Source organism: Taudactylus pleione, unplaced genomic scaffold (genome assembly GCF_031769625.1).
Source record: "Taudactylus pleione unplaced genomic scaffold, aTauple2 ptg000225l, whole genome shotgun sequence".
Classification (NCBI taxonomy): domain Eukaryota; kingdom Metazoa; phylum Chordata; class Amphibia; order Anura; family Myobatrachidae; genus Taudactylus; species Taudactylus pleione.
Genome location: NW_028284627.1, coordinates 6,429,270 through 6,451,513, shown reverse-complemented (window position 1 = coordinate 6,451,513; position 22,244 = coordinate 6,429,270).

The following is a 22,244-nucleotide window of genomic DNA, read 5'->3' as shown; positions in this document are numbered from 1 at the left end:
GAGTGCATACAAGCTCCGTGGAAGGGCACAAGCCCACTGTGTCTATTATACAAGCTCCGTGACAGGGCATAGCCCACTGAGTGTATTATACAAGCTCCGTGAAAGGGCATAAGCCCAGTGAGTGTATTATACAAGCTCCGTGACAGGGCATAGCCCCCTGTGTCTATTATACAAGCTCCGTGAAAGGGCATAAGCCCAGTGAGTGCATACAAGCTCCGTGAAAGGGCATAGTCCACTGTGTCTATTATACAAGCTCCGTGAAAGGGCATAAGCCCAGTGAGTGTATTATACAAGCTCCGTGAAAGGGCACAAGCCCACTGTGTCTATTATACAAGCTCCGTGAAAGGGCATAAGCCCAGTGAGTGTATTATACAAGCTCCGTGAAAGGGCATAAGCCCAGTGAGTGTATTATACAAGCTCTGTGAAAGGGCATAAGCCCAGTGAGTGCATACAAGCTCCGTGACAGGGCATAGCCCCCTGTGTCTATTACAGTGGCGTAACTAGGGCAGGGCGAGCGGGGTGCATGCCCTGGGCGCCGTTGGACCGGCGGCACGGGGGGGCACTGCCGGCCACGGTACCGGCCCGCCCTAGTTAGCCAGTGTAGTGCCGACCGCAATGAGTGCGGTCAGCACTACACATTTACACAGGACCGGCGCTAGGCTTCCAGTGCCGGTCCTGTGCTGCACGCCTGAGCCCGTTCCCTCCCCCTGAGCGCTTGCCCAATAGCGCCAGGAGGCGGGCTCAGGCTGTGCATAACACACGCATCGCCGCCAGCGCTGGCGGCGATGCGTGTGTAAAACAGCAGCCAATGAGAGTCAGATAGACTCTCATTGACTGCTGCAGCACCCACTGCAAGAGCCGGGCTTCCGTCCGGCTCCTGCAGTGGGTAATGGGACTGACGTCATGACGTCTGTCCCATAATGCTGAGCGCGCCAGCCCGGGCGGGAGTGGCGTCACGAGCAGGACCAGGACCAGGAGCAGAGATTCAGGTAAGTATATTTTTATATATATATATATATATATATATTTTTTTTTTTTTAACCTATCTGCACAATGGGGGAGGGGGGTGGCTACCACTGGGGGGACCTCTACTGGGGGAGGGGTGGTTACTACTGGGGGGACCTCTACTGGGGGAGGGGTGGCTACTACTGGGGGGACCTCTACTGGGGGAGGGGTGGCTTCTCCTGGGGGCGCCATTGGGAGAACCTACTCTACTGGGGACTACTACTTGGGGGGAACTACCACTGGGGGCATTATAAAAGGGGCCTACTACAAGAGGCACTGCATTTGGGGGACCACTACTGGGGGCAATAATAGGAGGGGCCACTACAGGGGGCACTGGATAGGGGGGATCACTACAGGGTGCCTGCATAAGGGGACCACTACTGGGAAAACTGCGTGGGGGGGACTGCTGCTGGGGGCACTATATAAAGGGCACTGCATAGGGGGGGGGACTACTACTGGGGGCACCACATAAAGGGCACTGCATAAGGGGATACTGCTACTGGGCGCACTGCATTGTGGGGACTGCTACTGGGGGCACTGCATAAGGGGGAACACTACGTGGGGCACTGCATTTGGGGGGCCACTACTGGGGGTACTGAGTAAGGGGAACTAACTGGGGGCTGTATAAGGGGGACCACTACTGGGGATACTGTATAAGGGGCACTACTATGGGCCTGCATAAGAGGACCACAACTGCATACTGGGGGTACTGTATAAGGGGTACTACTGGGGTTAAGGTGCATATGGATAGGAATGTTCAGCGTGAAAATAAAGGGGTGTGTCATGTTGACACGCCCCATTTTTAAGTGACCACGCCCATTTTTTTTCCGCTCGCGCATCTTAGGCGCGTGCACATCTCGGGATGTTGGGGGGCTCCCTTTTCAAATTTGCCCTGGGCTCCAAATACCCTAGTTACGCCACTGGTCTATTATACAAACTCCGTGAAAGGGCATAAGCCCAGTGAGTGCATACAAGCTCCGTGACAGGGCATAGCCCCCTGTGTCTATTATACAAGCTCCGTGAAAGGACATAAGCCCAGTGAGTGCATACAAGCTCCGTGAAAGGGCATAAGCCCAGTGAGTGTATTATACAAGCTCCGTGACAGGGCATAGCCCACTGAGTGTATTATACAAGCTCCGTGAAAGGGCATAAGCCCAGTGAGTGGATTATACAAGCTCCGTGAAAGGGCATAAGCCCAGTGAGTGTATACAAGCTCCGTGAAAGGGCATAAGCCCACTGAGTGTATTATACAAGCTCCATGAAAGGGCATTAGCCCAGTGAGTGTATTATACAAGCTCTGTGAAAGGGCATTAGCCCAGTGAGTGTATTATACAAGCTCCGTGAAAGGGCATAAGCCCAGTGAGTGCATACAAGCTCCGTGAAAGGGCATAAGCCCACTGAGTGTATTATACAAGCTCCGTGAAAGGGCCCAGTGAGTGTATTATACAAGCTCCGTGAAAGGGCATAAGCCCAGTGAGTGTATTATACAAGCTCTGTAACAGGGCATAGCCCCCTGTGTCTATTATACAAGCTCCATGAAAGGGCATAAGCCCAGTGAGTGCATACAAGCTCCGTGACAGGGCATAGCCTACTGTGTCTATTATACAAGCTCCGTGAAAGGGCATAAGCCCAGTGAGTGTATTATACAAGCTCCGTGAAAGGGCATAAGCCCAGTGAGTGCATACAAGCTCCGTGAAATGGCACAAGCCCACTGTGTCTATTATACAAGCTCCATGACAGGGCATAAGCCCACTGAGTGTATTATACAAGCTCCGTGACAGGGCATAGCCCACTGTGTCTATTATACAAGCTCTGTGAAAGGGCATAAGCGCAGTGAGTGCATACAAGCTCCGTGGAAGGTGCATAAGCCCAGTGAGTGTATTATACAAGCTCTGTGAAAGGGCATAAGCCCAGTGAGTGGATTATACAAGCTCCGTGAAAGGGCATAAGCCCAGTGAGTGTATTGAAGCTCCGTGAAAGGGCATAAGCCCACTGAGTGTATTATACAAGCTCCGTGAAAGGGCATTAGCCCAGTGAGTGTATTATGCAAGCTCCGTGAAAGGGCATAAGCCCAGTGAGTGTATTATACAAGCTCCGTGAAAGGGCATAAGCCCAGTGAGTGCATACAAGCTCCGTGAAAGGGCATAGCCCACTGTGTCTATTATACAAGCTCCGTGAAAGGGCATAAGCCCAGTGAGTGTATTATACAAGCTCCGTGAAAGGGCATAAACCCAGTGAGTGTATTATACAAGCTCCGTGACAGGGCATAGCCCCCTGTGTCTATTATACAAGCTCCGTGAAAGGGCATAAGCCCAGTGAGTGCATACAAGCTCCGTGACAGGGCATAGCCCACTGTGTCTATTATACAAGCTCCGTGAAAGGGCATAAGCCCAGTGAGTGCATACAAGCTCCATGAAATGGCACAAGCCCACTGTGTCTATTATACAAGCTCCGTGACAGGGCATAAGCCCACTGAGTGTATTATACAAGCTCCGTGACAGGGCATAACCCACTGTGTATATACAAGCTCCGTGACTCCAGTTCATAGTGATAAAGTAATATGGATCACGAGAATGAACCGAGAGAAGAGCAGAAACAACAAGCAAATGCTTGTATTGCAGCGGCTGGAAGTCCATCACTTTCATCTAAAGCTGATGCTCAAGGGCATAGAGGCTTTAAAAACTTAGGGAACCTGAAATAAAAAAATGTAGATTTCACAGGGGTAAAGACAAAAAAAAAACCTCTAAAGACTATTACTATTGCAGAGAAACAGAAAATTGGCAACATACCATTCACCACACGTAGCGGCAAGGAAAGACTCAGGCTTTGCCCTTTATTTCTGAGTGGTGGTTCTGCAACTGTCAGTGAGGCATCTTGTGCCTCTCATGATGATAAAAGACCTTTTCAATCAGACTATAGAAGTGTGAAAAAATGTAAAACCAATAAGGCAGTAGAACAAACTGTGTTTTTTGAAACACAACTGTCAGAAATCCCTGAGGAGAGTCTAAGTGGGTCCACGAGTGTCATTGCTATGTGTAAGCCTGACCTTTCAGAGAAGCCGCCCTCCACAGTTTCTTTTCCATCTTTAGTTGTGGGGATGAGCAGTATTGCCGAGGACATAGAAATTGAGGATGCCACCATGGAATTGCAAGAGGATGAGAGGAATATATGTGCAGCTGACGCTGGCACTAATGAGGATGTTGAGGATGAGGATATTATTTGTATAAGTCAGGCACCAGTGGAAGCAGCTCTTGGCCAAGATAAGAAGGCCATTGCCATGCCTGGGCATAGAACCAACAAATCCACATATTTTGTGTGGAATTACTTTTACCCAAACCCTGACAACGTTTGTCAAGCCATTTGTAGCCTCTGTGAGACCACAGTTAGTAGAGGTAGGGACGTTAAGCACCTAGGAACCTCTACGCTATTAAGTCATCTGCAGCGAGCTCATGACAGGTGTTTGATAACAGAAACTACTGCAAATAAAATAACAACAAGCAGTCCAGCATTAGCTAGATGCCTTCTCTCTACTAAATCCCAGCACCTGCAATCTCCACCGACAACACCTTCCTTCTCAGTATCCTCAGGAATGATCAGTGGTAGTACAACATCCAATTTGTTAGTGCTAAGTCACGGTGACTCCTCCAATTTCCAGGACACCTCAGAAGAAACTGAATCTTTGAGCGCTAGGCCTGCTGCTGCTGCTGCTGGTGGTGGATCTTCATCCCAGAAGTGGACCAAGAAGACTACTAGTAGTATACCTAAAAAACAATTGACTGTTAAAGAATCTCTTGCAAGGGGAAGCAAGTATGACAGCTCTCACCCTGTCGCACAGCGGATCACTGACGCCATGACAACTATGCTAATATTAGATCTGCGTCCATTATCCGCAATTAATGCAGTGGGATTTACACAGCTAATTGAGGTCATGTGTCCCCGGTACCAAATTCCATTTCGGTTTCATTTTACCCGAAAAGCCATTCCTCGGCTGTACCAGGATGTTAAACAGAACCTAATTATTGGCCTGCAAAATGCTATTGTACACACTGTCCACTTAACCACAGATATGTGGACAAGTGGTAGTGGACAAACTAAAGATTACATGACTGTGACGGCCCACTGGGTGGGTGAATCGCCTTCAGCAGCAGCAGTATCTAACAAACAACACCAGCTCATTCAGAGGCAGGCAACTCTGTGCATCACCGGATTCAATAAGAGGCATACCGCTGACAACCTCTTAGAAAAACTAAGAGATGTCATAGAAACATGGCTTACCCCACTTGGACTCTCCTCAGGATTTGTGATTTCTGCCAACGCTACAAATATAGTGAAAGCATTACAGCTGGATGAATTCCAACACATCCCCTGTTTTGCTCACACAATAAACTTAGTTGTGCAGGGTTTTTTAAAAAACGACAGGGGCGTGCAGGAGATGCTGTCTGTGGCCTGAAAAATTTCGGGACATTTTCAGCATTCAGCAACAGCGTGCAGGAGATTGCAGCACCTGCAAGAGCAGTTTAATTTGCCCTGCCATCAACTGAAGCAAGAAGTGGTAACGAGGTGGAACTCAACCCTGTATATGCTTCAGCGGATGGAGGAGCAGCAAAAAGCCATCCATAGCTATACGACAAGCCATGACATTGGGAGAGGAGGGGGAATGTACCTTACCCCAGCACAGTGGAGAGTACTTTCTGTCTTTTGCAAGGTGCTCAAACCATTTGAAGTTGCCACTTGTGAGGTGAGTGCTGACACTGCTAGCTTGAGTAAGGTGATTCCCCTGATTTCGCTTTTGGAAAAGCAGCTGGAGAAATTGAAGGATGAGATTAAACAAAGTGATTCCGCAAAGTATGCTGGACTGATAGATCAAGTCCTTTGTTCGCTTCGTCAGGATCCACGGGTGGCCAAGATCTTGAAATCTGATCATTATATTTTAGCAACCATTCTTGATCCTAGGTTCAAGTCATATGCTGTGTCTTTCTTTACAACTGACCCAGATCTTAAAAGAACCAAAGCGCTCCTGGTGAGCAAGTTGGCAGCTGAAGTGACACATGGCACTACGATGACGTCTCCTCCTTCGGTTTCTCCAGCAGCAGCCAGAAAAAAATGCACCTTTTCCAAAAGACCCAGTGGTGATGCAGATAACTCAAGTCAACATTTTGACATCTGGTCGGGTCTAAAAGATTTGCCCAACACCAGTGACACCTCTACCGTAACTCCATCTAATACGATTACCATCCAAAGAATGGTGGAGGATTATTTTCAGGACACCATACACGTAGACATGTCACAGAGTCCCTTTGAATATTGGAAGAAAAAAAAGGCAATTTGGAGACCCTTGTATAAACTGGCTTTGCATTACTTAAGCTGCCCACCCTCCAGTGTGTACTCGGAGCAAGTTTTCAGTACAGCCGGGAACCTTGTGAGCGAACGACAAAGGAGGCTACTTCCACAAAATGTAGAAATTTCACGAGGAAAACCTTTCCCGCCAATCACGTCACAGTACAGATACTTCTGTAATGGTGGATTCCAGCGGGGATGAACTGATATTGTGTGAGGAATCGGATGATGTACACACTGATGAGGGTGAGGATGGCAATGATGGTGACATCATGCCACTGTAGACCTGTTGCCTTTAGTAGATTGGAAGATTTTTTTTGTGGGGGCCCAAACAAACCAAGCACTTCAGCCACAAAGTGGCAGTACCCGTCGCTGAAATGCATGGTTTGTTAAAGTGTGCATGTCCTTTTTAAGATCCAACATAAAGGGTGGGTGGTAGGGCCCAAGGACAATACCATCTAGCACTACCTTTCATTTCTGCCACTGCTGTGTGGCATAGTTTCATAGATATGCTTTAAACTGTCGTGTCTGTGCCACTGCGCCGCTGTTCTGACGCTTGGTAACCAGCTCACTGCAACCCTTAGCCAATAATGGTGAAAACAATAATTTAAGCTGTGAGGTGGTCTAAATTGACTGTAAATGACTGGAAATGAATGTTATTGAGGTAAATAACACTCTAGGAAGAAAACAAAGCCCAATTTTGGAAAAAAATCCAAAGCCAGTCACCGCAGTTTGGCAAATCCAAATCCAAAGCCGGACGAGGAATTAGAACCAAATCCAAATCCGGCAAAAATGGTCCGGCGCACATCCCTAGTCCTAATGGGCGGGTTGTGCTGCGTCTATGAATTAGGGTGTCTGACCTTCTGATAATTAAATAATGATGGTATACAGTAGACGCGCTCAAAAAACCCTTTTGTTCTGGTGTGCAAATTAAAATGATAAAAGAAACAAGGTATCTATTCGAAACAAAGTAAACATGCAAAGAAAATTTGTATACATTAACAAAACGTAGCTCTGATCAATGTCGATGATCAATTAAAAAATGTCCAGACAGCTAAAACAGTAACGATGATAGTGAACACCTGAATAAGGTGTGGGGGGAGGGGGGAGGGGAGTTAGATCCTCCACAATGTTAAAGAAAAAAAAAAGTAAGGAAAGAAAAAATGGGAGACTGAAATAACTTGTTGCAGAATTTAGCACTTATAAGGAATAGACCTGATAGGTTGGTGTAAAGTTGAGAGGGTATGGAGACCACAATAGAAAGTCTTGGGGGGGTTTATGTCCTGGGTAGCTCAGTGTAGTGATAATGCGGCATCCCGCAATTTGATGATTACTAGTTAAGTAATGGTGTGCACAGATGTTGTTGCCTGGGATATGATTTTCAGGGTAGGAGTGCGGTACTGGAGTTACCGGGGGGTGGTTCTCTTTGACAGTGTCCTAGGTGTTGCGGTGCGCCAGTGAACGCCTGGACTGAACAGACAGAAACCGGCACTCTGCACTGGAAGGACCGCTGATGTCTATGGTGAGGATAAACCGGTTGTGGCTCGGGGAACCAGGCGCCGTTACCCCACTCCAAATTGAGACTTACCTCTTCAGGTCTCTACAGACCCTTACCGGCATGTAGTCTCGCGTATCTCCTCCTGTCGCTTCCGGGTCAGTCATGTGTGCGTGGCCCATCTGGTACCGCCGAGGTGTAAGATGTTCGTGGTCTCCAGATCTCCTCTCGGTTAGTGTGAATAGGTGTAGCTACAAAAGATATATATATTTACACAACACCTGGCGCTAATCAAATGGCAATTAATATAACTCAATATTAATTTTATCAGTAATGAAGCTGTTTAATTAATCATAGCAGCATAACACCATGTGAGCCCATGACAGCTCACCAATAAAGTAACATGTGTAGAGCAAACTAAAAATACATATATAGGTGATGCGCTAATTAAAAAGAGGTCCACAATCAATCAGAACACCATCATTCAGATTTCTTAATATCTAAAATTTTATATTACACATAAAACATCATACATACATATAACATAAGAACATTATATTCTTAAAAGCTTAAGATATATTACTGACACAATTCTATACAAAAAAATAAATAAATAAAGTCTATAAGGTTACAAATGCCAAGTGACTAAAAACCATAGCAGTTGTTATATATTTTTAGTCTCACCACTGTGAGAGTTTTAGAAGCAAAGTTTATGTAAGATAAACTGAGGTGCTGGATGGAAAGGATCCTCCTAGAATCCACGTTTTATGAGCTGCTGCTCCAATTTGAATATATATAAGTTGCAATATTAGAACATCTTTAGCCCATACATGCTTTTTCAGGGTGATCAGTGTTAACCCCGGTTGGGCGTTTTACTCACAGTCCCACAGACCACAGCCCAGGGAGGGACCGGGAACTTAGCCTGCTTTGTGGTCACGTCTCCTGTCACTGTGAGATCTTAGTATGCGGCAAGGTAATCCAGCTCGGGGCACTTTCCGGCCAGACACCGCCTCCATCTCTCTGGGTCACCAATCCACAAAAAGTGCACAGTCCACCAGTACATAAAGATGGTTTCCAATCAATAAAGAGGGCTACAGATGTCACTCAGCAAAAGTCTTTTTGTAAGTCACAGGTAATTCTCTAACATGTTTCGCTCCATCAACCGGGGTTTATGAAAGAGGTATAGTGCCGTGTAGGACTGTGTAAGGGATACACTTTGTTATTTCATGCAAATGTTCAGTTCTAGAAGCTTCTTCTATGAGGCGCAATTACTAGAACACATAATGGTGGCCCCTTTTCTCAACTCGGCATGAAACCAAATGCAAATCTTGCCCCTTTATTGATGCAACACTTCACACAGTTATATATCACAATAACGCTAACTTTTGGCACTGCAATAATTATATTCTACAGACAGAACTTATAACACTCTAACAAAAGAAAGGTGACCTCAGGGGCACAATAGTGAGACTGCTGCGTAATTCTACTCCAAAGATTTCGACACCATAAAGCCAACACACTGTGTTCTCAATGAAGTATTAAGTAATTTTCAAGGATATAATGCGGCTGGCTTCTTAGAAACTGTATTTTCTATGTTACATTAGGCTGCCCACGATGCAGTATAGCTCTCAATGCACAGCTCATATGTTATACTTATCTCTACATCCCACAAAACCATTTTTATCTTATTCGACTTTGTTAAGTGCATTAGGCAGATGCTCCTCACAACCTTATATGTTAATAGGCTAGAACGTTAATCTCTTAATCTCTCTGCAGTTGAGTCTTGAAGAAAAAAAAAAATCTCTTTGACACCAGTGAAATGTTATTAATGCAAAACGACCTTCCAGGACAAATCAGTTTCTTCAAGATAAAACAAGACTTGTGATTGCATCAGAGCGGTAGGCACGCAATATTTTATTTTCCCTGGAGCATAAATAAACCTGATTGTCACAATCTCTCCACATATTGTTAAGAAAGATAACATCGCTGGGCTATTTTTCTGTTTTATTTTTACTTGTGCGTATTTTTTATAATCAGAAATGCTGTAGAGCTTCCATGTATAGGTGTTACTGGAAGCAATGTAAGGATAATTGGATGAATCAGAAAATGAAATACTTTGGGATGAAAATCAACAAGGAAACAATTGTATGTCTAAACAAAAATATAGCATTGCTCAATTTATAATACATTCTTTCAAGCAAAAATATTGCGTTATGACTATGGTAAAACGCGTCAATGCCGAGCTGATGGCATCACTTATTGTGTGATGTTGTGCAGCTCTTTCTGTTCATTTGAGCTTATTTATATTGTTATGCAGAGGAATTGGGATGTCGATAAGGCAGTAACATTGGGAGTAGCTCATTGCTAAATGTGGGCTAGTTGCAGCTACTGTACAGTATGCGCCGTACTCTGTGGCCAAATGCAAAAAAATCTGACTTTATTTAGCAAGAATGAATTCCAAGAGGGTAAGGTGTATGCATTTAAGGAGACATTCTCAGTTTAGCTCAGTGGTTCCCAAACTTTTTTGAATCATGGCACCCTAGCGTATCAGCATTGCTTTCACAGCACCCCTAAGCCAAAGGTTTGTTATTGAGAAATTCAGAAAAAAATTGTAGTAAAGTGAAGTATATTGTGCTGACCTGTCATCCCTAGGCTCAGTTATGTGGTGGTGGATAGGTTTGCACTTCTGTTTGTCCACATATTTATATTACATTGACCATGAATAATTTGATTTGGTGCAGGATCACCACCTGAGGCACACCTACAAGTGTCCCGAGGCACCCCAGGGTGCCACGGCGCACAGTTTGGGGACCACTGGTTTAGCTGGTAAAATAGAACTGGAGATGCTAAGAGGGGGTGCAAGAAGGGATAAAACATTATATTGCTAGGCCCCATGACAAATATTGGTAAGGTCACTGCTCCAGCCTGCTGTGCCCATTTCTGCTCTTAAAAGAGAGTGAGACACTTTTGAGCATGTTTAGAAGAAACATCCACTCTGCGATCACAGCAGGGACCTTGAGGGTCTGGTGGTAGTGATTATGATCGAGATGAATGGGCATAGAGCTCAATCTGCATAGGAATATAAACAAGGGGAAGTGAATTTGCGCAAATAACTTCTATTGGCCCATGCAGCTACGTCTTTCCTAGCTTGAATGTGCAGCACGTGATTATGCAAAGCTTAGCACACAGCCTGAGAAGGGCCTGCAAGACCACAACCTCATACACTGAGCAATTTACCCCATGGTCCAACCAAATATAATTCATCTGCAGGGGTGTTCAAGGCCAGATTAACAATGGTGTGGATAGATCTTCAGACCCAGGCCACCAGATAAAATGTCATTAATTTACAGATACATAGTCTATAGTTCCCTGCTATTATAACAGACATGGGGATAGATGTACTAAGCCTTGCAGAGAGATAAAGTGGAGCGAGATAAAGTACCAACCAATCAGCTCCTAACTGCCATTTTTCGAACACAGCCTGTAACATGACAGATAGGAGATGCTTGGTTGGTACTTTATCTCTCTCCAAGGCTTAGTACATCTAACCCATAATTTCAATAGCAGTTGTTTATCTCACTTTTTTTTAGCAATCTGCAGAAGAAATCTAACCTCTGGTTTCTTTCAATTATGTGCAAATATTCCCTTTCAATAAGAAAAGGCATATGATAATTTGGATTATTATTATTATTATTATTATTAGCGTTTAGTTAATTTTCCCACCGTACAGATCAAAAATATAAAACAGGTCTACCAAAGTAACAAAATAACATATATACATAATTACCTAGGGGCAAATATAATTGGGCACAAGGTTTAGCGAGGAAAAATCCTTGCGCCCAATTTAGAAATACTGCGGGTATGCGCGCTACCACTACCCACGGTATTCAATGAAACAAATAGTGGTCGCGGGGTTTTTAGCTCTGAAATCCCTGCGCTGCATAAATAAAAAAAAATAAAAAACTCTTCACTCACCCGGCTGTGGGTCTCCGCACTCCCGGTGGCCTCCCCTCTCTCTTCTTACTGGAGAGGGGGCTGCTGGGAGTCCCTGGGGGCTCCTGGGAGGCTCCAGGAGCTGGTGGGAGGGGCAAGGGCTGCTGGGAGATATAGTTCTCTCAGCGCCCATTCTGGGGGAGGGCCACACATACACCTGGGGTCACACACATACACTCATGCACACACACACACAGGCACTCATACACACTTACAAGCACCACACACACTGACATATTCACCCTGCTGCAGAAGAGCCAGCTCCCGACGCTGGATGCAGAATACAGCACTTCGGAAGGTGAGTAATTAAGGAATAATTAAGCTACTTGGAAACTTCCAATTGCTTAATTAGTCCTAAGGGGGGTTCCACCGGGCTGCCACAGCAAGTCCCACTGATTTATCCTAAACATAAAGATTTTAGGTTATATCACGGTTGCTCTGGAGGTGCGTGAAAAAAATCCTCCCGACGTGAAAAAAAAACAAACCACGCACCTAATTGAATAGCAAAAAACCTCCACCTGCAGGAAAAACGTGGAGCGGGTTTTTTTTGCTATTCTCGCACCCAATTGAATATGCCCCCTAAAGTGAGAGATAAAAAAAGAGGAGGGAGGGCCCTGTTGGAGATAGCTTAGATTGTAAAGTGGCAGTGTAATGAGGGGAGATATTGAGGAGATACAAGGAGTTTAAGGATGCAGGAGGGAAATAACAGATCAGGCAGAGATCCAGTAAGAGAGTTTTGAGTGAGCGTTTGAAGCAATGGAGGTTGGTAGAGAGTTGGATAGAGGGAGAGTGTTCCATAGATTAGGAGCAGCATCGTAAGAAGTCTTGGAGGAGGAAGCGACAGGTGGTAATCAGAGGGGAGGAGAACCGCCAGCTATCTGCTGACTAGAGAGAGGGCAGGAGGCCCTGTAGAGTGAAATGGGGCTGAGAGATAGGAGGGAGTGGAGATTGTAATAACTTTATAGTTGAGGAGGGTAAACAGCATTCTGTAGAGGAAAGGGAGTATAATCATAGGCATGTTACATTAGGGTGTACACCACCGGAAGAACATTTCTAGCTCTGCTTATGGGTTGTCTAGAACCAGTCAGGGTGCAAGTCTAGCATTACCTTAAAGTCATCAATTCACTTCTTATCATAATTAAACCCAATCATTCAAATATCATGTCCCATACAATATTCCCACATTATTCCACATCTTGCTTACCCATGACCTTGCAAGCGGCTACTGCTCTCTTCTACTACAACAGATGTGTACACTTTACATCTTCATCTCGGGTACTTTCTTAAACTTTGCTGAACTCACAAACTTGAGGATTGCAGTTCAGTTGAGAAGCACTGCAGTTATAGTGGTCCTTTTATTTTCCTGTTTTTTCATCTTCTTTGTTCTAAAGAATGAGACGTCGCTCACGATCTGTCAATGATTTCAATTCCTGGAACCATCTCCCCCTCTCTTTCCCCTGCTGGCTGCAGCAGTTTACTTACAGAAGTCACTCACACACACTGAGAGCCTGAGACAGTGCACAGTACTTCTGACAGGCTGACAGCTGCTGCCTGAGTCAATGACTGACGCCTGCCAGTGCGCCACAATTAAAGGATGTGTAATCCTCCTAAGAGGAGCAGCATGCTCCTCCTCCTCCTTATAGCCTAGCACAGGAGGTGAGACATAGCGGGCTGGTGGGCGGGTATGCGCCACATCGCTCACATACTCATCGTCAGAAGGCATTGGGAGGCGCAACAACTGTGCCTATGTTTAGACCGGTCAGTAATCCGTCCTGACCAGTTGTCCTGACATTAATCGGTGGTGATCACTGCAGGCATGTGTGAGGGGGTGCCTGTGCCGGTTATACAATCGGACACCCCTACACCAATTGGGGAGAAACCAATGCGAAGTGGTCCAGTTGGATCCTTGCCACGTTTTAGGAGGTTAGGGTCCCGGTCGGACCTCCCGTTGGTGTCCCCTGGGCAGAACTTTGACCCAGGAAGCCTGTTCTGAGCCTTTCACTGGATGGAATTGGACAAAAACTTCACAGAATGGTAACATTGGATCCAAGAAGACATACTAGGGGGTTGAGCTCCTGGTCGGATCTCCCGTTGGTGTACGCTAGGCAGAACTTTGACCCGGGGAGCCTGCTCTGGGCCTTCCACTGGATGGATTTGTATGAAAACTTCACAGAGTGGTGGCAATTGGTCTAGCATACCCAATGGAGTGGTTTGGGTCCCAGTCAGACCTCATGCTGGAGTGCGTCAGTTAGACACAGGGAGTCTGTGCTGGCCCTTCCACTGGATGGATTTGAACGACATCACATAATAAAACTTAATAACTCTAAGATTTAAACCCGGGCAACGCTGGGTACTTCAGATACTATTATACTATAAGAGAGTGTCGGAATTATGTCTTTTTTAGATAATGTAGATTTTGATTTATGAATGTTGAAAATGTTAATAATCTGCAAATTTTATGAACATATAAAACCTATTCAGGCCAGGAATGAGATATTTAAAAAAAATCAAACAAACAAACAAAAAATAACATTTTGTTCAGAACATTCCATTATATTTATTGATTAACATTGCTCAAATTGCTGAAATGATTTTCAGACATGCGCGTGCTAGATCTCTCCTGTTTGGGAACACACAGTAAAATAACTTTCCTTGTCGCTACTAACAGGATGGATAATTGTTATCTTTGGGTCTGATTCTGTAAGCATCGTAATTGCAAAGCTGCACGAAAACATATACTGTAGTGTGTAGTGCACTCAGGAAGCTTTGCAATTGCGATTCTTGCAGATATGGTAATGCAGCAGGAGGCATCATGCCTCCTGTGCATTACTTATACTAGCTGCATTGTCCAACACAGCATTGGTTAATCTGCGTACCAACGGCCGGCTGCGGTGACCCATTGGGTCCCGCAGCTGACAGCCACAGTTTAGGGGAAGAGGCCAGGAAATCTCCGTCAGCTGACAGAGATCCTGGCTTCTCCCCTCCCCCGCAACGGTGGTAACACGCCTCCATTTCAGGAAATGGAGGGCACCGCCGCCCCCTCCCCTCCCACAAACGGCAGCAGAATGTCAATCATTGACAGTCTGCTGCCAGTTTGCGTGCGGCCTCGCAGACCCGTGCTGCACATGCGCAGAACGGGTCTGGCGCCTGCACAAATTCCCAAACATCGGGAATCTGTGTTCAGCATGTAAAGTATGTCCTCTGCTGACACATTTCACTTCACAGATTTTTGAATTCACAGAAATGTACATTTGAATAGTTTGACATATCTCTTTAACAGCTACTGTGAGCTGATAACTTCTGCCTAAGAAAACAGCACATAACATAATATTAGACATTTAAGTTTATTATTTGAGACAAATTCATTCTGAGTCAGCCGCCATGTCCTCCTGCCTCATAGCTATAGCTGTAGCTATTCGCTCCATATCTACCTACAGCCATGGCCAAAAGTTTTGAGAATGACACAGGTATTGGTTTTCACAAAGTCTGCTGCTTCATTTTTTTTTATAGCAATTTGCATATACTCCAGAATGTCATGAAGAGTGATCAGTTGAATTGCAATTACTTGCAAAGTCCCTCTTTGCCATGACAATGAACTTAGGGCCTGATTCAGACCCGCTTGCGAACACTGAGCACTCGCAAGCGGGTCGATGGTGCCCAAGTGCGCATGTGCACGACGGAGGCACCTCCGTCGTGCGTATGCGCGAGACCCGAATAACGACGGCCAAGCCATCGTTAAGGGTTTCACACCAAAGGGGGCGTGATGTCGATGGTGATTGACAGCATGCCCCCTTTGGTGGGCATGCTGGGGGCGTGACTGCCAGACGGAGGCATTCCCATGTTAAAGCCTACCGTCTGGGTCCGGCCCCACTGACATCACTAGTGATGTCAGTGGGAGTGCTTTTGGCTCTGATAGAGCCAAAAGCACTCCTGGGCTTGTGGCAGCGAGACCCTACCGCAGGGTCTCGTCGCAAGCCCGATCATCATTTTGGCCGCTCGGTATAGCTGTGGGTGGTCACCCACAGCTATGCGTGCGGCCAGGAGGCCGCTCCAAAAAGGAGCAGGGACGGCCCTGATTCAGAGCAAGCGCTCTGTCCGAGCGTCCGGCTCTGAATCAGGGCCTTAATCCCAAAAATAACATTTCCACTGTATTCAGCCCTGCCACAAAAGGACCAGCTGACATCATGTCAGTGATTCTCTCGTTAACACAGGTGAGAGTATTGACGGGGACAAGGCTGGAGATCACTCTGTCATGCTAAGTTAGAATAACAGACTGGAAGCTTTAAAAGGAGGGTGGAGCTTGAAATCATTGTTCTTCCTCTGTTAACCATGGTTACCTGCAAGGAAACATGTGCAGTCATCATTGCTTTGCACAAAGAGGGCTTCACAGGCAAGGACATTGCTGCTAGTAAGATTGCACCTAAATCAACCATTTATCAGATCATCAAGAACTTCAATGCTCTCTGACTCCTGGGGGTAAATTTACTAAAGTGAGAGATTTCAAAGTGGAGATGTTGCCCATAGCAACCAATCAGATTCTAGCTATTATATTCTAGAAGGTGCTAGTTAAATGTTAAGTAGAATCTGATTGTTTGCAATGGGCAACATCTCCATTTCTAAAAACTGTCACTTTAGTAAATCTACACTCTGGGGTCATACCTACAAATTCTAAAATACAAAGCGACCCCCAAACCCCTTTTTCTACTCCCTTGAAAACACTCTTTCATCGCCATGCGCATCAGAGATACCTCCTAGCATTCCTGTCAGTCAGGACAGGAGTCGAGAGTGTCAGGGTGGCAGGACAGTCCCACAGAATCTTATGTAATTCCTGGTATTGGATAATAAACAGGGTAAAATAAGGCATCTTTACTGCAGACTGATTTTTACTAGTGTTGAAGCGATGCTTCGTTGCTTTCCAATGATTTCTAGTGTCAGGTCCATTTACATACATTTTATATGCAAGTAAAATACATAAATCAAATGGATATAATTCCCTAAGTCTATTTGTAGTTTATTAATCATTCCATTCCCTAAGCAGAGTTGACATCATTATGCACCTTTGCTGCTGAGTCGATGTTATCTAACCCCATCAATCACTACACTGCCTCCGAAGACCTGGGAGCACTACAACTCCCCTCATGTCAGGTTTACAGAACTTGGTAATAATGTACGAGGGTGGTTCAATATGTAAGGTTTAAAAGAAAGAACCTGGCGCTAATACTATAATAAATAAAAAGTAAATTGGTATGAAAATATAATAAGTCAAGCAGCAAAGACTCAGTGCCTGATTCAAAGCCGCTCGTAAGCGGCCGCTTGTTCGCTCTGAGAGATGTTCGCACAACTGCGCATGCGTATGGGTCGTAATGCGCATGCGCCAACCAGTCATTGCGGTCAGAAATCGTGCGCTCGCAAAACAGCGAGGGGCTGCTAATTTGATTTACAGAATGTACCGTTTGTGGGTGGTAACGGGAAGGTGCTTGAAAACGGGGGAGCGGAGATTCGAACGCAGGCGTGCCTAACGGTAAAAAGGGCATTTAATGGGAGTGCATAATTAGTAAAGGAGCATCATCGACCACGTCACTTGGTTGTCTTTTAGCCTGAACTGCTCGCAGTGATAGCGGTAAGAAAAACCTACCACAAGCACTGCGAGCAGTTCAGATGCCTTTCGATGTACCCGATTAATCTAATAAATACCGGAGATGACGTGTGATGCGAACGGCAAAGGGGTGTCTTTACAAAATAGCGAGCGCATTTTTAGTTCGCTCGCTCAGACATAGAGGCGTCAACAAACTGCAAAGAGCGAGCGCTCAATTTAAATAGCCGGCCCCTTTTTTGGAACGACCATCCGCAAATAGCGCCCGGGTCTGAATCAGGCCCTCAGTGTGCTTGTGGTTGCACACACACAAACAAACATCTATAGGCCAGGTGTTCCACAATGACAACAGAAAATATACCCTTGCGCTAATTAATAAAAGTAAGAGCTAGTATAGAAAATGTCATAAGTTTCAAAATATATAAACACATTTATTATCATATGTACATTAAAATATGTTTTTCATTGACCGGTCCACAACAGCACGTTTAACACTAAAATAGCACATATAGATCAATCTCTCAATAATATGGAAAATAATTAATATGTTTGAAGAAACAATATAAACTCAGGATCCAAATATTATTAATAATAACATTGTAGGAGGTGGATATATATAAAAAACAAAAACATTAATACCAAATGATCACTGTGCCCACACAAAAAATCACGTGGTAATTGTGAAAAGTGTTCTTTTCTTTGCATGAGAACAAAAGTTTTTCAGTCTGCGTGGATAAATGTTGCAATCAATTGAGGACAAATGTCCGATGTAAATCTCCAAGCAGTTCGTAATAGGGACCTGTGCCAAAAGTAATATTAGGTCTCCTCTTTGCGCGATCCACTTGTTCCCTCTAGACTGGTCGAAGGAAAAAGGTCCGGGGGAGGGGAGTGTCTTTACTGTTAGACAGGGGATTCTCCAAGCTCATACCTGTCCAGTTTACAGTGTCCTCAATGGGCAGCAATGTATCTCTGCCTCGACCCCGCTGAGCAGATCCCATCTGGCAATACCAGGTAAACGTCTGTGTCTCCGGAGCTTCCGGCAACAGCAGCACACGTGTGGGTAACACAGACTTGATCCTACGGTCCACAGATAACCTCTTTTAATTATTAATAATTAATTTCCTTCTTTGGACAAGCGTTTTATCAGATGCCCCAAACAATCTGAAAGGGAATTAACTTTACCCATCAGAGAAAATAACTTTACCCCAGTCCTCAGCACTCCAATCCCTGAACTTTTTGTAGAATATCAGTCTGTCCCTGATGTTTTTCCTCTAGAGAAGTGACTTCTTTCCTGCCCTTCTTGATACCAGGCCATCCTCCAAAAGACTTTGCCTCACTGTGCGTGAAGATGCACTCACACCTGCCTGCTGCCATTCCTGAGCAAGCTCTGCACTGGTGGTGCCCCGATCCCACAGCTAAATCAACATTAGGAGACGGTCCTGGCGCTTGTTGGTCATTCTTGGGTGCCCTGAAGCCTTCTTCACAACTATTGAACCTCTCTCTTTGAAGTTCTTGATGATCCGATAAATAGTTGATTTAGCTGCAATCTTACTAGCAGCAATATCCTTGCCCGTGAAGCCCTTTTTGTGCTAAGCAATGATGACTGCACGTGTTACCTTGCAGGTAACCATGGTTAACAGAGGAAAAACAATGATTTCAAGCTCCACCCTACTTTTAAAGCTTCCAGTCTGTTATTCTAACTTAATCAGCGTGACAGAGTGATCTCCAGCCTTGTCCTCGTCAACACTCTCACCTGTGTAATGGTGCATGCACACGGTCAGATTTTTCTTCAGATCTGAAGGATAACGATTTCTTAGATCATTCAATCGTTCATATCTGAAGGAAAATCTGACATATCTGACATGTTTGAACGAAGGACGATGCGCATTCCCGATGGTCAGATAACGATATCTGACATCTGCTGTCTTTGCAGTCAGACTTGGATGATTCCATTCATTTTAATGCAGTCAGAAATCGTTCAATCGTTCAAATCATTCAAATCTTTCGTCAAATCGTTCAAATCGTTCATCTGACACATCTGACAAATCTGACCATGTGTATGCTCCATTAATGAGAGAGTCACTGACATGATGTCAGCTGGTCCTTTTGTGGCAGGGCTGAAATGCAGTGGAAATGTTGTTTTTGGGATTAAGTTAATTGTCATGGCAAAGAGGGACTTTGTAATTAATTGCAATTCATCTGATCACTCTTCATGACATTCTGGTGTATATGCAAATTGCCATCATAAAAACTGAAGCAGCATACTTTGTGAAAACCAATACTTGTGTCATTCTCAAAACTTTTGGCCATGGCTGTATGTACAAGTTGAATAAATTTACGCAATGAGAGGTCTTGTTACCTTATTTATTGAACCACCCTCGTCACTTTTAAATTGCAAGTACTCCTCTACATTAAATATTGACTTGTTTACGTACAATTAGCTGTCTTAACATCCAGAGATTGTCAGAAAGCAGCGTAATAATGTAATCGTCAGTGATTAGCAATAGCAACCGATACCCTGGAGACCAGCTACTCAGTGTCACCTTGAATGGTATTATAATGTAATTCCCAGTATTATTACTATTTTCATCCAACGCTGCATAACCACAATTCCATCGTCACACCCTCTCTGAACTTTGGCGCCCCTTCAGTTGCAAGTGAAGGTATGAATGAATTGAATATAACTCAGCATGGCCCATACTTGGATACTCTTAGGGCCTAATTGAGACCCGCTCACGAGCGCTCGCAAGCGGGTCGATGTTAGCCTAGTGCGCATGCGCGTGACAGAGGCGGCTCTGTCGTGCGCATGTGCGAGACCCGGATAGCGACGGGCAAGCTGCCGCTATGTGTCTCGCTACAAAGGGGGCGTGCTGTCGATGGTGAGTGACAGAGTCTCGTCGCAAGCCCGATAGTCGTGATGGTCTTGACGATCGCGACCAGGAGGCCGCTCTAAAAATTTAGAAGGATGGCCCTGATTTAGAGCGAGCGCTCTGTCAGAGCATCCGGCTCTGAATCAGGGCCTTAGTTCTGAACAATGTGCAGTGTAAAAACAAGCAGGATATGCTTTTCAAATAGGTGCACGTTCTACCCAGCATCTTAATGCCAAATTCCACAGGTAAATAAATGCCAATGTGCACGGCATCTAAATCTGTGAGGCGGTGAGTCTGGCGTTTGGGGAGCGCTGGGCAAGACCCCAGAAGATCCAAGAATGAAATAAAAAGGGTGTGAAACCACGCCCCGTTCCCGGAACGCCCCATGCTTCCATATGTTGGAGGTATGTACTTAGCACAATATTTACTTTTTGAGGGGCGTCTGTTCCAGCATATTTCTACATTTCATTGTAAAAACAAAGCTGCTTAGTATTTGTTTGCTACCTGTAAAAGTAGATAGTATTTTCCCTGCATGCAAAACTAAATAAATAAATAAATGCAATGGCACCAACATGGTTTGTTCCAAGGGCAAATTGCTCCTTTTTGTTCCTTTTATTCATTTGCTCCTGCGGCATGGAGGTTCACCTAGACAGTAACGTGCAGCGCGCTTAGAGGCGCCTAATCAGCAGCAAAAGTGTCTCTGGAAATTATTTGAAATGTTGCCATTTATGATCATGCTGTAAAACATGATGGTCCAGGTTTGTGACTAGCAAACACTTTTATGGCCTATTTTTCTTGCTATAAAATGTTTCCTCTCCGCTTACGGAGCAATTTACCAATACGACCTTTTTAAGTTCTTCAGTTAATGGAATGAGAATGTAAATTTTATAACGTTCAGTATGCAGAGCCTAGTACTATATGTGGACAGTGTGTCAATCAGGGCCACAATGAGGCCGGAGCAACCAGTACAGCTGCCCTGGAGGCAGCCCCAGAACTTGCCCAGCCCAAGGGCTTGCTCAGCCTTAAGACTTGACCAGGACTCTCTGCGGCCTCTCTACTGAATGCGCCAGTACTCTAATACTGTGTAAGCCAAAGAAAAAGTATGACAGTACTAGGTGTTTGAAAACTAGAAATTAATTGTGGATTCAGATAATGGAAATATTTACATTATTAATTATTTTGCCATAGAAATTAAACCCGCTTAAGAAAATTTCTTGACACATAAACTAAATAAAAATTATATTTAATCATCACATAAATAAAAAAAAAATATATATATACACATATGTCATCATGAACAATCAGTGGTGGTAGATACGACCCTTGGATAGAGCAGGACACACCTACTCAGTAGCGCTATAATTATACTGCAGTAAGGTTCTTAAAATTCTTTTTTCAAAGGTAGTCAAATGTGGCACTAGACCAGGGTGGCTCCTTGGCTGGGAGGTAGGTGGGGGAGGGGTCACCACTCACTAGGGTTCTTTCTCTCCAGGGGGACCCTGCACCACACACCCTGCACCCATAGCATACTTACCTCTCCGGAGTCCCACATCGGAGCGGGGGTCCGGTGCTCTAAAACGAATGGAAAATGTCCACCATGGCAATTTTCCCGTCATTTGCGCATGCGCAGTACAGGGAAAATGGCCGCCGCTGCCATTTTACCGGTGACCTGTGCAAACTCTATAGACTCTGGATGCACTCTAGTGCCCAGAGTCTATAACTCCGGCGCTGGCCGCGCACAACTCAGTGCGCTGCCGGCCACCGGACAGAGAGGAGGGGGCCCGTGTCGGAGACTGCACACAGGCCCCCTCCTCTCTAGAAACGCCCCTGCCCAGAGCCCTTTCTTCACCAGAGCCGTTTAGTTACGGCTACGGTGGTACAGTGGGGGAGGTGACCCTATTCATCATGGGGTTATGCAGGGCCATCGAGAGCCAACAAGGGCTCAGGTACT